This window comes from Bidens hawaiensis, unplaced genomic scaffold (assembly GCF_021521415.1).
Source record: "Bidens hawaiensis isolate Kalapana, Puna unplaced genomic scaffold, B.hawaiensis_p1.1 tig00014463_1, whole genome shotgun sequence".
Taxonomy (NCBI): Eukaryota; Viridiplantae; Streptophyta; class Magnoliopsida; order Asterales; family Asteraceae; genus Bidens; species Bidens hawaiensis.
This window is the reverse complement of record NW_027492258.1, coordinates 608,970-626,601: the sequence shown is the minus strand read 5'-3', so window position 1 is coordinate 626,601 and position 17,632 is coordinate 608,970. Positions and strand designations below refer to the sequence as shown.

Below are 17,632 nucleotides of genomic sequence, written 5' to 3'. Positions count from 1 at the left end.
TGGGCTTGACAGATGTCTTAGATGCATCCACGTGCTAGTTGTTCCGGTATATTATATAATTATATTGACTTTTATGGTTGAATAACATTACAACCTTAAACGAATATACGAATTTATATAGAATATTCTTCATAAAAGTTAATACTTATTTTATTTAGATTTAAACTTTTATATTAATTATTAGTCGGGAAGATTGTGTTATAATGGTTTATATTAGGCCCACCAAGTTAAAGGCTTTCGAACGATAAAAAAGAAAAAAAGAAAGAAAGAAAGCTCCGCTGACTTATAAGAGCATTCACCTCCTTTTCACTCTCTTTGAATATAAAATTACACTAAAAAATAATATATATTTTCTTTTCTTTCAACTAAATAATATATTTTATACCTTTATTATTACATATTTTCCTCTCATTCACTCAAATTTACTTTAATAAAATTATAAAACTTCACTCACATGCACGACCGGCCCAATTAATTTGGTGGCCTAAAGCAAACAAAATTCTCAGGCCTCATTTTATTCTATTATTATACCACCTAATTTGTATCTTCGGTTTGGACTTAAAATGAGCGTATGTTGGTTCAAGTTATGTTCATCCCCAGTGTGCTACATAGGAAAAATAGGTAGTAATGTAACGAGTTGTACATAGGAAATAAATAACTTTAGTTGATTCGGGTTATGTTAAATTCAAATTACTTTATACACTAGTGTATGATAAAAAATAAATATGATATTTTGAGGTTCTTCAAAATGAGATTTTACAGGAACTTTAGTTTCAACGGGATCTACTACAAAACACATTAAAATGAACCTTTATAGCTCTCTATGGCCTCGATCACCAATCCTTGAATATTTGGTATTGTGTTTATTATATTTGAAATCCAAGTAGAAGAATAACTATTATATGGAGGCAAGTTTCTAAGTGGAAGATGACAATTTAAATAATAATACAAATGAATAAGACGAGATAAAAAAAGAGGCGAGCCAATAGAAGAATTAAAAAACAACAAAAATATGGAAGAAATGAGATTCGAAACTTGGTAAAATTAATCACTGGGAAAAAGGTACTTTTGCCATTCAAACAGAAGTTCACTTTGCGATATAACTGTACAATATATAATACATACCAAAAAAAAAAAAAAAAACTGAAAATTATGAGGCCTTCATACTTTGGGGGCCCAAAGCCCTAGCCTCACCTCTTAACACTAACGGGCCGGCCCTACTCACATGATTTGGTGGGCAGGATGTGAATGTTATAATACGTTATACATGTTATCATGGGGCATGTTAGGCCTTTAAAGTCACGATAATTCTTAATGGGCCGTGGTATATCTTTTAGGTAATATTAGGTTTTACATGGTTCTGTTTTGTTGTAACAAGTCATATTCAAAACTTACAAGTTATATATGTCTTTATCTTAAATAAGCACGATAGGTTTTAACACTGATAATAATTTGTCACTTATGTTTATCTTGTCATATTTGTAATTTCTTTTTCAGAATAACTACATACTTATATATACTAACAGGGGAGCTCGCGCTTTACGTCAGTTACGAAGAAATTAATACTAAAGTAATAAACGAAATGAACTATAACCAGTTCAAGTTTAGGGATTTATGCATACAAAATTAAAAAAATAATAATAACATATATTATTAGTAAAACAATGCCGCTAATTATTCTTGAAAAGCATCTGTCATTGCGGCTTTGCGTCCCGCCACCACTGCCATGCCCGCTTGTCGTCTGAACCTCGAACAGCCAAATTATTTGTCTTTGGTTCATTTTGACCACAAAAGTTAACTCTTGCTTCAAACCAAAGTTGACCAGGAGAAAGTCAAAACTACCCAAGATGTAAAAGATAATTCTTTAACATAAATGGTTCCCACCGGTTTTAAATGGGTTTTTGCGGGGTTGTACAAGACTGACCCGTTATCCAGTTATTTGTGCAATATGTTGCTTCCGTCTCGAACCCGAGAATTGTTTAACATGCCCCCCACCTCACCCCCGAACTATTATAAATTTATAATATCATATTGAAGTTTCTCATTTCCGTCCAAAGTTAAAACAAAATCCTTCAGCTTGGCTCGGGATATCAATTTCATTCACAAACATAAAACCTTCAATTTTTGACAATCACTTCAAGAAGTCAAAAACTGAACACATTTTATTGCATAAAGTTGGAACATAAGGTATAAGTATATTGCATTAAACAACGCCGTCATTTGTGAACAGTTTGACACTAAACATATTCGAACCAAACTAAATAGTTTTCTATAGGGATGGCAGTAAAACCCGAGTCCGATAGGAAAACCCAAAACCCGGCATAAATGGGATGGGTTAAACCCGACCCGTTAGGGTGTGGGACGGGTTTGGAACTACTTTTGAAATATTTCATAGGTTTGGGACGGGTTTGGGATTTGTAATATACCCGATTACCCAATAACATTAACTCAATTACCCGATGTATCTAACATAACTTTTTTTTATATTTATTACTAGTTTAAAAACCCGTGTGCTACACGGGTTGAAAAAAATAAAATGCTAAAATTCATATATTGTTTAGGGTTCTTAAAAACAAAGGTATCACTTATTGACTTCTTAACACGTTATTTCAATTGTGCCACTTACTGATTAGATAATTGTGCATATCTAGTCCGTAACACCTAAATCAAATATAACTAAGTATATGAATCCAAGTTTTTCATTCATATTGAGAAATTGTCCTAAATAAAGAATAATAATTAAAAAAATGTTTACCAGATAATTTCTGTGTGGATGGAGAACAACTTTAAAGAAACTTGGCCATATCGATAGATAAAAACGTGTAATTAAAGTAAAAACAAAATAATTTACGTTGGTTAATAAAAAATGAACATAGGCATGCGCCCTATTCCAATAAGTTTTTGAAAATGTCATCACATTCAAAGCGCACATACAATATATGAATGCAAAGAGGAAAAAATTGGACAACGTAATCGAAACAATATACAATCAATCGACATATGGAGGCGTCAATCTAATAATTAATGAATTGTTATCATATGCTTCAGTCCGAAACTACATATTTGGGGTATCATTAGTGTTTGCATACAATCGGAATAAGGATTTAGGAGAAAATAAAGATTTTATAATCGATTGGAATAAGATTTGGGTATGAAATTTGCATACAATTGAAAATACATATTGGAATAGGCATTTGGGGTTGAAAACGATATAAACATGCACGAGTTTGAAAACATACCAATCTGAAGATCCAAAGTTGGTGTGCAAACAATATTGAACGACGATTTATATCTCATTAAAGCTTGTTAAGGAATGTTTTAATCTTGTTAATGAAGGTTTTAATTGATTTGTTTTAATTAGAGAATTTATGAATTAAATACTACGAGATAAGAATGCCACTTGGCACAAAAATAAGCCAATTAGGTGTCATGTGACAGAAACAGTATTTTTGTTTATTATAATAGTAGATATATATGTAATACAAATAAATAAACCTATAATAATATCTGATAAATCATAAGTGCATCCGATAAACTTTTAATAAGCCTATATATCGGCTGATCATAAGAAATCCAAATTTACACATAACATGATCAATGTGATTTTGAAGTCCTGCACTCTTTCTTTTTTTTATTTATCTTGGTGCAACATCCCGACATCTAGTAACCCAAAATTTGATGGGTACTTACCCAGTAAAACCCAATGGTTTTGGGATAGGCTTTACTAATTGGGTGTGGGTTTGGTAATACCTAAACCCGTCCCAAACCCGACCCATTGTGTTGCAGCCTGTGAGTAGTCAAAACTCCAAGAAAAACAATATTGAGAAGAGATCCAATTTTGGGGCAATTTTCTGTGTTTTTCATTCAATGCAAAAGAAACTATAAATAACATACTTGGGAGTGCATGTCCACCATGTCACTAATGCACGTTCACCGTGTCATGTCCCTTATTTCTATCCATGCAACCTACCCATTACTTCTATTTTAACATGTGAATGAGACTAAATCAAATGCAACGGCTACTCCAACAACTACTTGGGCTTCTTTAGGTTTCTCTTGGGCCGGTTCAGTGGGCCAGTGCTATTGGACCCGTATCACGTTGTCATCCCTAGTTTTTTAAAGTCACTTTGCAATAAATGATGCATGCCATCATCCTTTAGCTTTCGTTTACGCCTCAATTTACTCTACAAGTTCTCCCATTTAAACTTGAACTTGCATACCATAACACAACAAACAATAGTAAACCAAATTCTAATTGTTACTATTACATCAATAAACACAAATTCTAAATCTTATTATTATCAATAAACACACTCCCATTTAAACTTGAACTTGCATGCCATAATAACATATAAGTGTAAGAGGTTACACATTTACCTTCACTTTTAGTTTCAAAACCTCAAACAACACATAGACACATCCACGGAGTTCCAGCTTGTGTTGCTCACCATTATGTTGTTTCAGGCTTCAGCGTGCAAAAGAGAAATCAAGTAGGTAAAAATAATCTTATTTATGAAGCTTTAAACGAGTCACACAATACGATCAAGTGTTGTATGATAAATTTTAGTTACCTGCAGCTGTTGCAACACGTGGCCATTTGGTCAATCTAATGCGATGCACCTATATCACCAACAACCAACTTTTGTTGATCGAATTGTGTAATATTTCAAGTGAAGGATCAAGGGAAATCTTTGTTCTTGTATTTTAATACAATGAAAAAACAGTTAACCCCAAACATACATGCAAAAAAACAATAATACCCCTTACACATTATTGCACAGACATATAATGTAACACCCCAACCTGGTTAGGGCTAACGTGCCACACAATATGGTCAAGTGTTGTATGATAAGTTTTAGTTACCTGCAGCTGCTGCAGAACGTGCCCGTTTGGTCAGTGTAATGTGATGCACCTGCATCACCAACAACCAACTTTTGTTGATCGAATTGTGTAATATTTCAAGCGGAGGATCAAGGGAAATCTTCGTTCTTGTATTTAAATACAATGAATAGTTAACCCCAAACGGACATGTAAAAGACAATAATATCCCTTACACATTATTGCACAGACACCGACGTCGTCTCCGAGAATTTAAATACCTCGGCCGAGCCAAAATAAAAAGTCCCGTAGGCCTTAACGAAAATTTTTTATTCGCTAATGTACATGGATAAAACTTTTATCGACCGATTTATCATAAGCATAAACCATTGTGAGCATTTAATTATTTCATAAACCATTGCAATTAACATTAACACAAAAAAACATATATATGTAATATGTATAAAAAAAAGTTTGTGCCCTCCGACACTCATATGCCCCGGCCGATAATGCGACTCGTACACCCTCCGAGCCTCCCCTGAGACTCACAATCCCCGCCCGGTTAGGGCTGACGTGTCACACAATATGGTCAATCAGATTCATTAATGACAATTTAGTTAGAGCCTCAAAACCCTAATATGATTTATGTCTTACATTGGTCTATTACATTCAATGCTTAAATGTATTTTACTTCATGTCCCTCCAATAATATAATATTTTAATATCATTCTTAAGAATACCTACTAAAATAATAAGAGAAAACAACAAAAAGAAATACGGGAGAGCCAAAAAAATTGCTAAGTAACGGAAGAACAATAGCAACAATAAGAACGATGACATACACTTAAAAAAAATAACCAAGTAACGATAAAACGATACCATGTGCTGAACAATTAATGATGAATCAATAGTTGTGTTACAATAAGACGATACCATACGCTTAACAATCAATGACGAAGCAATAGCTATGTGACGATACAACGATACGCTACGTTAAACAATCAATGGCGAATCAACTTTTTGTACTTATTTGATTCTTCGATATCTGTTGCTTGCAAGGAGAGATACCCATCAATTAAAGGTGGAAATGTGTGTTAATCACCCCTTCTATATACAAGTATATATGTATGTTTGTACACACGTATATATGAAAGAATAAGAGACTTGTTAAACTAATAGTGAGGCATGAAAAACAACTTTGTTTTATTAATTTTGGTGTTGATACGGATCAAACTTTGTTTCTTAAAACTGTGTGATGCCAAATCCATTCATATTTACAATTTGAAAAACTGAAAGCGTATGCTGGAAATTTTAGTACTGGACACAAATATAACGTGTCCGAAAAGTAAAGATGCATGTGATATCGATAGTTTAAATTGTGTAGTTGAGAATTTGAACTACGGAAAATGGGTTTGTTTCCACATTGGCGAAATGAGTAAATAAGTTTGTCCCACATTGTTAAAATGGTAAACTTCTAAATAGCTTATAAGTAGGAGGGAACACAAAATTATATTTTTGTATGACAACACACATTCAATGGCATTAGCGACGTCCGCATCCTCGTGTGCCATTACTTTACGTATCGTCGCAAGCCGCGTGAGAGCCGTCTTACTATTTTTGAGGTGGGGCCAGGTTTAGTGAGACAAGTGGCATCACCGGTAACATGCGTCCACCGTCACAGAGACAAGTGCCGTTGTCAGACTCAGTGTTGAGTCATCACCTAAAGTAAACACACATCAGACTTGCATGTGAAGCTGCCATATATAGAACCTTTTCCAGCCTTCTCGACGTTACACGCACTCATTTCCGGTATCGTTCAGGTGCTAAGTTATTCCTAGCACTACTACTGATTAGGGCTGTGCAACGGTTCGTAACCACGAGATCCGAACCGGAACCGGAACCGGAACCGAAAATGAGTGAAAAATATAACCGGAACCGAAACCTATTATAGTAAATCGGTTCGGTTCCAGAACTGCTAAAGCCGGTTCTCACTAATCGGTTCGGGCTAGAACCGGTTTCTAAGGCCCCGATCCCGGTGCCCTACTTTGGTGTTGGATTTACTCATAAACACAGTTCTAAATGTCAGAGTTAATTAAAACTTTTTGCGGAATAATAAACTTCAAACATATATTACAATATCACTTAAATCTTTCCCAAAATAAACATCTTTGTCTTAAACATAAAAGTAAAAAAGTTATATTTAAACATCATAACATTCTTCTAAAGATGTATGCCTCTTCAGTACAATGCCATGTGTCTTCGCTCAAGCCAACTGCCTTAACCTATCCACCTGCGCGCATACTAAAAGCCAGATACGCTGAGTGATAACTAGTTAATCAGGCAACATACAATACGTTCATATATTACATACTTAACATCTTTACTTTCTTTAATTCATACATAAGTATATATCTTCATTCTTACTTTCATACTTCCTTTCATGCTTTCTTTCTTTCATACGTTCATTCTTTATCTTACTTTACATACATACTTATACGTTTTAAAGAGTCTTTCGCCCTATAACCTCACATATATTATCAGGGTCTGTCATCCTCCTTCACAGATATTATTAGGGTCTGCCACCCTCCTTCATAGATATTATTAGGATCTGCCACCCTCATTTACATATATTATTAGGGTCTGCCACCATTTACCATCAATTCATACACGCATTCCTTTTCTTTTATATTTATATAATATCATACATACTCTTAATCTTTTATAAATCATTCACGCATCATTCATATACATTTATATATCATACATACATCATCCATAAACATTCGCACATATCATACACTTACCACGTATTAACTAATCGTATTGAGTATGCATACAACCCCGAAAACATAACAAGAAAATGGGCTAGAAACTCACCCGGATCCTGTTTCTTTCTGAGTTTATAGTAATTTCTTTCTTTAACTGGGTTCGGCTAACTGTATAACAATTACAGATATCAATTAACTAGCCCTATCCATATCATATTTCTAGTTCAATAAACCCTCACTGAACGGGGGTCGGGGGCAGCGCCCCTGGCAGCGGGGTTTTAGGGGCGGCAGCCCCTAGCGGGTCCAAGGGGCAGAGCCCCTGGCTAGGGTTAAGCTATCAGGTCAGCTTGGAAAAATTTTATTTTCATTAACTGTTCTTTACTAAAAAGTTCATCAAAAAATTATAAGTCTGAACTAATCTAATCGAATTCTCAGTTCTAATCGAATGATAGATTCTATTCGAATGGACCTTCCATTCGAATTGGCAGATTCTATTAGAATGGACCTTCCATTCGAATGGCGGGTTCTGTTCGAATGGACCTTCCATTCAAATGGCAGATTCTGTTTGAATGGTCTTCTATTTGAATGAACTTCTATTCGAATGAATGTTTTATTCGAATGAACTTTTTATTCAAATGGTTCCTTTCTAATCGAATGAACCCTTTTATTCGAATGGACACTTTTATTCGAACGGGCACTTTTATTCGAACATGCACTTTTTATTCGAATGGTCCCTTTTAACATACTAACGAGTTCATTAAGTCCACTTTTAACATCAATACATTTTTATGGTATAAAGACACCCGATTTGCCTTAGTATCAAGTCTTAAGGCAAACTGTTCTTAAAAACACAATCTTTAAGCTTAAAACGTACCATTTGTTTCACTTTGAGCTACGGCTAGCTTTAATACGTGACTAGGAACGTTATTCTTGCTATAATAACAAATATCTAACACAAACTTCTCTATATTTCGAATGTGGATCTTGATCCGTAAGGTTTGAGAGTGTTTGTGTGTGTTTTTGAGTGTGTAAGGAGGCTTATGGATAAGAATGAGAGATTTCAGGGTTTTAGGGAGGTTTAAGGAGTAATACTCTCTTAAGGCCATGGATATGAGGTTGAAGAAGAAGAGTTTTTGACCGTTCCAACGGTCATTTGATTATAATAATAATAATAAAACATGGCGACGAATAATACTCCCCGCCCCCCTTCCCCCCTTAACCCAGTTCTCGCCTGAGGGGCGGTGTGCCAAGCGAACTTCGCCCCTCCTCGCCCCAACTCCTCGCCCGTTACACCAAGCTTAAGCTATTATAATATATTATTTCTATAAACTTCATTTTACTATTCTCATATATTTATTTATGTATATATTATTAAAACTCTTATTATAATTACTATTACCTATACGTATATCATTTATATTTATCTATCTAATTTTCTTAAAAATTCTTTTTCCAGTTATTTATAAATTTTAGTCTTGAACTTTCTATTATCGTTCCAGTTATACAATTTTTAGACCCTACTCGTACTAATAGTTTTGCTAATCGTGGTATTTTTAATGGGCATGTTCATTGATGTTTTTTTTTCTACAAAAAAAACTAACTAAAAAAAAATTACAGAACGTGGCAATAGTAGTCCCGGGACATAAACCCAAGGACCTACTATCCCAAACAAAACAAATCAACAAACCAAACTATAATGTTCACTGATTATGTTCCATGTTCATTGATGTTGTATTAGGTTAGGGTTATTTTGGTCCTATTTTCTCATTCAACTCTAACTTTAATCTGACCGAATAAAAGGTGAATGGAGCCATTAAGAGGTGGTCTTTAAGTAAAAAAAACGCTCTGAAATCTGACCTCTTAATAGTTCCATTTGGAACCAAACAAACAACCTCTTACTTATGAAGTTGTACTTATTAATAAGACACAAACGCAGTTAGTCACTAACGTTTACTAAAAGTAACAAGATTGTGTACTAAGGTTAAAAGCCAGATGTCTAGGCATTCAACCTTTAAATTTGTAATAATTTTAGATAATAATTGTAACTTTCGTTAAATGTTAACAGAAAATGAAGGGTAGTTTCGTCATTTTGCAAAATATATAATATATATACATATTTTGACTCATTTATATTACTTGTTATATAAAAAAGGTTACGTTGGAGGCTTAAAAATAACATAAGATTATCGAATTAGGGAGATCGAGTTGATAATTTATTTGTTTTGTTTTTTAATATGAAGCTAGAAAGTATTTTGATAACTAGGGTCAAGATATGCTACAAAATGGGATAAAAATGAGAATGATGAGAATCATTTATAGCCACACAAAAAAACCCTTAAAAATAATGTGAAATTAATAAAAAAATGATAAAATGAAAAATATAAAAAACGCAAAAATGTTTCCACCGTCTTCCTCGTCCTAAAAAAACCAAAAACTCGAAAAAGGCAAAATGTTGAAGAAAAAACATCAATGTGTCTTTTATTTATCATTGTGTTTTGTGTTTATTTTCGTCGTTGATTGTGTCTTTTTCCCTTAACATTGTGTCTTTTTTTATTGATATTATGTTATATTACTCAATATTGTGTTAAATTTTGTTCGGCATTGTATTAAATTTTACGACCTATTGTGTCTTTTTTTTTATTTATCATTGTGTTTGTTCATTTTCAGCATTGTGTATTTTTTTCTCGACATTGTGTCTTTTCGTCGTTTTTTTGGAACGGGAATGACGGGGTAAACATTTAAGTTTTTTAATTTTTTTCGTTTTTTATTTATATTATGAATTATGATTTTTTTTTATTATTTTTTTTGAATTTTTTGTTGAGTGGTTTTTTATATGATCACAAATCCTTCTCACACTTCTCATATTTGTCTCTTTTGTATTTTAACTTTACCCTTGATAACTAATCATGTTTTCAAAAATTCAATTTTTTGGATCAAGCTCAAGAAGTATATTATAAGGTTTTAAATTAGAAAAATATATTTAAGTAACTATTTAAATTTACTTTCTAAATAAAGATTTATTAGAATCATTTCACTTTAGCATTCGATAATAAAATTACAGAAGTAGAAAACGAAAAATGAAAGCCATGCACGATATGAGTATTTAATTTACTGTTATGCATGATGTATAATTTTGAGAATATTTATTTTATGTGGATGTCAATTTTCTGTTAAAAATATGTGTATATATATTTTATTTTTTATTTTTGCACGATGACAAAACTACCCTCCATTTTTTGCTAATATTTAACGGAAGTTACAGTTACTAAAATTGTTACATATTTAAAAGTTGAACGCCCATACCTGTGACTTTTAAACCTTAGTACCCAAACTTGTTACTTTTAGTAAACTAGAACCAGATGATGAAAAATAAACAACTGTTTCATGGAATTTCTTAAGATCAAGTGCTAAGACCATGTGTTGTGATTTAACTAAAAACTGCATAACGTTCTGTCTCACGAGCAATGACCTTTAATTAACCGCCACCATTTTAACTATCATGTGTTGGTTTAACTAAAAACTGCATAACACCCAAAACTAAATTAAAAATGTTGTCAGCCTGTCACGTAGGCAATGAGCTTTAACTAGCCGTCACCATTTTAATTATAAATGTTGTGGTTTAACTAAAAACTAAATTAAAAAAAAAAGTGTGATAGGTTGATTTGGGCGGACCCCATCTCACCGGTTCCATTACGGGCATTAATGGGATGGAGTCTCCCATTTTGGCATCTAACTTTAACATGCTCGTTTTGGTTTAACGCCCCTAATGGTGATGATGTGGCTTTGGCGCTGGTGGCTTTAACACCCAAAACGCACATGCACACAGCCCAAGTAAAAGCCACATAAAACGGGTCGGGTACTCAGAAAGAAGTTAAAAAAAAAACTGTTCGTTTACCTAATTAACAACACAAAAGTTTGAACAATCATTTTTGGGTATAGGTGTATTTTCGGCATTTAAAACACATACTGTTATACTAAATACCGAAAATACACTTTAACATGTTAAAACAACAAACTGTTTATACCTAAACACGCTAAAAAAATCCAATCAAGTCACTATGGTCTAGCTTTCCCAGAGCATCTTTACAACCACCAATAGTCCTGTAAACCAAAACTATATAAGCTACAAGCATAGACGGATCGAAGACAAGTCCAGTGGGGGTCAGTCACCCACTGAGATTTAATTTAATGAGACTATATTAAGTTTTGTAGTGGTAATTTTGGTAAAAAAAAAATCAATTAAGACCCTTATGGCTTTTGTTTTTTAATTAGCCCAATATTCTATATTTCTTCCGATCCTATAAAGTGATAAACAAACTCATTCTTTCTTTTTAATGATCGATTAAAAAGATGTTAACTGTTAAACGAAGAAGATAAACATGCGGATGATTCATGAATTTCAAGTTCATTTGGAGAATTAGTTTTACCCGTTGGAACCACAATGGTAAAATATTTTTTAAGCAATGAAGATGTATTTTGTTTTGCTATATTTAATGTAGTTCGTTTTTATAATTTCATGTAATTTATTTTATTGATTATTTTTTACACTCACTGAGTTAAATGTCTGGATCTGCCACTGGCTACAAGTATTTATATTTATTAATTTTTATGCTAGTAAAGTGAATAATAATAATAATAATAAGTGTACCCGTTAAACCCCAATCTCCTCTTCTCTTGCATTTCCAGAATATCCTCCTCAACTGTGTTTTCTATCACAAACTTCACAACCCTGCATTATGCAATACATTTACTCATTTAGTGGATAACACATTTTGATGTTTTACTTGACGTGACTCGTTTTGTCATCTATATGAAGATAAATGAAAGTATAAAATTAACCTGATTGGTTTGTATTGGCCTACTCGGTAGATTCTATCTTGGGCTTGCTGCTCTACCGCCGGGTTCCACCATGGGTCCATTAAGAATACCTAAGGATTAAAGAAGTTGAGTGAAATGGAACAATGACAGTTAAAGAAAATGCAAGATGATGCTGATAATGACTTACATGTGAGGCAACTGTGAGATTTAGAGCAACGCCGCTTGCTTTCAAGCTCATCAAGAAGATTTTGCAGTCCCCTTCATCAGTAAACCTGGTAATTGCAGCTTCTCTAGCAGCCGTTGTCATGGATCCATCTAACTGAACACATTTCATGCCACTCTGCAGATTCACAACATTCTGCTTTCATCTTGGTTCATTTGATAGTTAAAGAAAAGATCAACTCAAGAATCAACCTTGACTTTTAAGTGTAGAAAAAGTCAAACTTTGAATTTAAGTGTAAACAAGTCAACTTTGACTTTTGAGTGATCAACTAAGCGAGCAAAGTTTTTTTGTCCATGTTAGAAATTCAACGTGCTCATGTTCATTCTTTAACAGCATAAACGAACGAGCATAACTGAACATAGATGAACGAACATAACTATGCTAAAACCAACTAAAAGTAAATGTGATCATGTGAACAACAATGCGTTGGGCCTAAAATAAAAACTAAACAAATTTGTAATGGGCCTAAAAAACCTAAAAGAATATATTAACGAACATAAACTAGTGTTGACGAACATAATTGAATGAGCAAGACATATGCTCATGTTCATTTGTTTACCTAATGAGCAAAAGTTTTTGTTCATGTTCGTTCGTTTATTAAATAAATGAACATAAACGAACCTCCCACCGAACGGTTCACTAAACGTTCAGTTCATTTTACAGCCCTACATGAAGGCTTGTTACATAATCAGTTGTTTTATTGTACCTTCTGCAAAGAATAATGTATTAGATCAAGAAATGAAGTGAACTGGCTGAAAACAATTCCTTTAGCAGAAGCATCCCTTTCAGCCATAAATCTGATCTCTTCCTTCTGAAAGTTAACGGCCCGGTCAGTCAATTCGAAAAACAGGTCTAAACTATTATTTTGTATGTTTATAGTTTGGTTAACCAGAGCAAATATGTTAAAATAGAGACCGACATACCAGAGCATCGATTTTTGTGCTTGTCTGGAAATTTTCAAGAGAGATTCTGTTTAGAATACTAGATGATTTAAATCCTTTCAAACTTGATTTAGGCTTCTGAATTTCTTGATCATGATTATTTGCACTGAAGTCAATTCTAAGCGGCTTTGAACATGAAGGACATGCCGGTTGACCAAAGCAAGAAGAAAAATTAATCAGGCATAACTTACAGAAGAGATGCTCACATGATGTGACCTGGAAGTATTTGTACACTAATATTTATTTATGATTTATTAAGATATAGTATATTTTTAGAGTGAAAATCAAGAGGAAACTAGTGTACCACAGGCTCTTCTGCAACATCATGACATAAACCACAAACTTGTTCATTATTATATATGTTCTTGCTTGTTCCTCTTGCAACAGCCGATGTGGAGTACTCCACAAGATAAGGATGATCAGCAGCCTGCAGTGTTAAGATAATTTAATTCAGTCTGCTCATGTTTACTGTTAAAATATATATTACAATATTTCAAAAACAAATTGAGTAGGAAATATTTCATACATTAAGCACATTTTGGTTCATTAAACATGCATCCATATAAACAAATAACCAGAAATATCTTTTAAGACTTCCATGGTCTTACTCTTACATTAATAATACTCAAATTTGGTCAGAATTAAGTCACAAAAATTTGCAGTTCCAAAATTAACATTCAGATAAATAAAATAATAACTAATCACCTTTCGCAGGCGTGTTAGGAGGCTAAAGACATGTCCATAGTTGCTCATAAGTGTTCCCTCTTCCTCATATCTGCAAACAGAAAAACATTTCAGAAACTTAAAAACTTCATTAAACTCTTAACACAAATGACCAAAAACACTAACACGATATAATGGCGACATTTAAATTTATAAAAGAAACTCTAATAAAACATCCCCCCGTCAATATATTCTCAATGTGGACTGCATTCAATACATGATTACATGAGTGATGAATGAGTAAAAACTTGATTCATATTTATCAAATATCATACTAGGTATAATCATGAGAGATTCATGATCAGCCCTCAAATGGTTAAATAATTACACGTTTGAGATTCATAAAAGGGGCCATGAGATAAAAAGAGTTACCTATGAATATGTTTCCGGCTTTCCATCCTGAGTGATGTATAATATTCGTTCTCCATAGCATCAAGATAGTCACGCCTCACAGAAATCTGTGAAAATGGTATCCAACATACCACGATTAAAAGGATACATTAAAACTTTTTTTTCTAAGTTAACATCAGAACTTACTGTTCTAGAGGGGAGTGAAAGATCAGCTGTTCTGCCTTTCTTAGTACGTCTTAACATAATGCATTTCAAAACCTTATCTTTTAGCAAAACCATAGCTCTAGCTCTACTACTAGCCCCTCTATCTTGAATGGGAAGAGCAATAAACTAATTCAAACAAGAACACGTTAAACCCCAAACAATTGGTACTCACAAAGCATAAGAACATGAAACGTATAACTTACTGCGTTCCACCAACTGAAATGTCTCACTGGTCCGTGAGGGCAGCATGGAGACGAAGAAATTGTACTACAATCCAACACATAAAAGAATTTGTGATCTCCAAAAGACACTTAAATGAATAAACTATAGATATGCCAGAATATAAAAAGAACCTTACGTGTAATCAAGCACTTTACAGTCACAATCTCTACAGAAGTAATAAGAATATGGAGTTACTTGTAAGAAGCGAACCTATAAAAAAACAAGCAAATAGTAGAATTTAGAATTCATAGTTGGCAAACTGTAAACTAACTTAAGATGAAGAGAACTTACAAGTGAGTAGAGTTCTCCAGCATGATTCTGAAAAGGGGTTCCACTTAAAGCCCATCTATAGGAAGCTTCTAAAGCAAAAACAGCTCGCGTGGTACTACCACGTTTATCTTTTATGTAATGAGCCTGTGTAATAATTAGAACAAAAAGATATATAGAAAGCAGAACAATGAAAAGATTTTCAAAACAATAGACCTCTAAGAAGCATACCTCATCCAAAATTACACGAGTCCATTTTACAGAGTGCAAATAAGATATCATATCACCTGTTTCTGAACTTTCCATCGTTCTCTTACCCTTTGTATTCTTTTTACTTGCTTTCTTTTTACCATCCTCTTCATCAGATAGATCTTCTCCTTTCTTTTTGTGCTGTTTTGATTGTCCTACAATTTTGACACCGGTACAATAACGTTGACGGTGAATTTTCATTGTTCTTGCATAAAGCTTTTTACCACACCACTCACAACTTTCTTTTGGTGGCATGAAATGTTTCCGATATTCACTCTCCACAATAGAATAGGTAGTTATGATAAAATCATACTCCGAGAATTAAAAAAGTGTTTTTCCTCGGTTGGGCCCGTGATATGCCAGTACCTTGGTGCTTCCTTTTGTGGTGAATTGGTCAATCTCATTAACCCATTGCATGACAGCAATCAACGGGCATATCACAAGGGTGGTTTTGACACAAGGTAATGTGGAGGAGCTAGCTGCCAGCTCAGCAGGTCCAGGTCCACTAAGTTCACGAGAAAGTGTCCGTTTAGCAAGTACAAGAGCAATACCTTGCACCGTCTTTCCCATTCCCATTTCATCAGCAAGAATCCCGCCTCTTGAAGCAGAATCTTCTTGCTTTAATCCCCATGCTAACCACTCTTTTTGGTACCTTAAAAGTGGCATAACAAAATCTGGTGATGCATCAACAGTTTCTTCCATTATCTCATTCGAATTCTCCAAATTATTATCTTCTCGCATATGCAGGTCCAGCCATCTCTCAGTCTCTTCTTCCCAAACTTCCCACATTAATTTTGGTCGTCGCTCTTTCTGTTTCTTATCAAGATCATCATGAGCACCTTTTTTTTCAAGAAACTGCAAAAGGTTTTTCGTCTCCATCCTCTCCGGCTCATCAACTTCAGAATCTGAAGTATAAATTTTAATCACTTCTTCAGCATTTTCAACACCTACATTCACATTAAACTTAAATACACGAACTTAAGATATATATAAATCCCAATTTTTTACCTAGAGGATGTAAAGTAAAATCAAGAGGTACCTTCATGACCAAACTCATAATTATCAGAACCCAATGACAACTTATCGTTATCTCCATTTCCATTTCCCGACAGCTTCATATAGCTATTACCTGTTTCCATACAATCTGATCAACTACACATCCAAAACAAAACACTGAAAGCATAGGGAGTTCAGTAAACCCGGTCAACCTAACCAGTTTGAAACCTCTTATGTAGAAACCAATTGCAACCATAGGATCACAACCAGTTTGTAATTCTCCCCACCGAGACCGGTTCCAAACAGGCCAAAAAGCAGTCAAAAAACCGGTTTCAACCCGAACCAAAACCGATCGTAAACCGGTTTTGACTTTTGTTGACCAAACCAACCGGTTTGTGCACCTCTATTAAGCAAAGGTGGGCAAAAACACCGGTTAACCGACCCGAAAATCGAACCGGTTTGAAACCAATTATACAAAAACCGGCTTGGAACCGATTGAACTGTAGGTTCGGAACCGCTTTGTAAAACCGATCGTAAACCAGTGAAGAAAGACTAAATATAAAAACGTCTGAAACCGGTTTAAGAGTCTACAACACTAAAGCTAAAGCAGATTTTCAGTGAACGTTTTGATTAAAAGACTAAACATAAAGCAAGGATTCTTCAATCGGTTATACTGTAACATCAGCATTAATCGATAGCAGCTGAAGCAAGCAAAAACAGTAAATACGCGGAAATGAATACGAGATTGTGATGGATTGACAGCTAATTACCTTTGGCAGAAGAATCAGAGCGAGAACGAAGGTTAATTGAGGCGTAAGATGAGAAATGAATCAGAGATTAGGGTTTATATGAGTGTAGTTCAAGTTGGAAGGGTGGCGGTGATCGTTATAAGCCGTTGCGGGAAAAAGGTTTTTTTGATTCATTTTTAATTATTGTTTCACTTCATTTTTATTTAATAAAGTTCTTTCTAAACAGTCTTACGACCACTTATTCATCTAATCGTTTAGCTTAAAAACTAATATACAATAAAGAGACGAGTGGGGCTAGACTTT

General features: G+C 34.0%; 1 pseudogene across 1 annotated transcript; it reads right to left on the bottom strand.

Annotated features, from left to right (window-relative positions):
* Positions 1-12,217: 12,217 nt before the first annotated feature.
* Positions 12,218-16,887, bottom strand: LOC143546780 (ATP-dependent helicase rhp16-like; annotated as a pseudogene). The gene is made up of 11 exons (XR_013137650.1): positions 15,360-16,887; positions 15,205-15,278; positions 15,050-15,113; positions 14,829-14,972; positions 14,664-14,749; positions 14,274-14,343; positions 13,873-13,995; positions 13,551-13,784; positions 13,334-13,438; positions 12,592-12,744; positions 12,218-12,514 (listed from the first exon to the last, which is right to left on the bottom strand). The product of XR_013137650.1 is annotated as an ATP-dependent helicase rhp16-like (transcript).
* Positions 16,888-17,632: the final 745 nt, after the last annotated feature.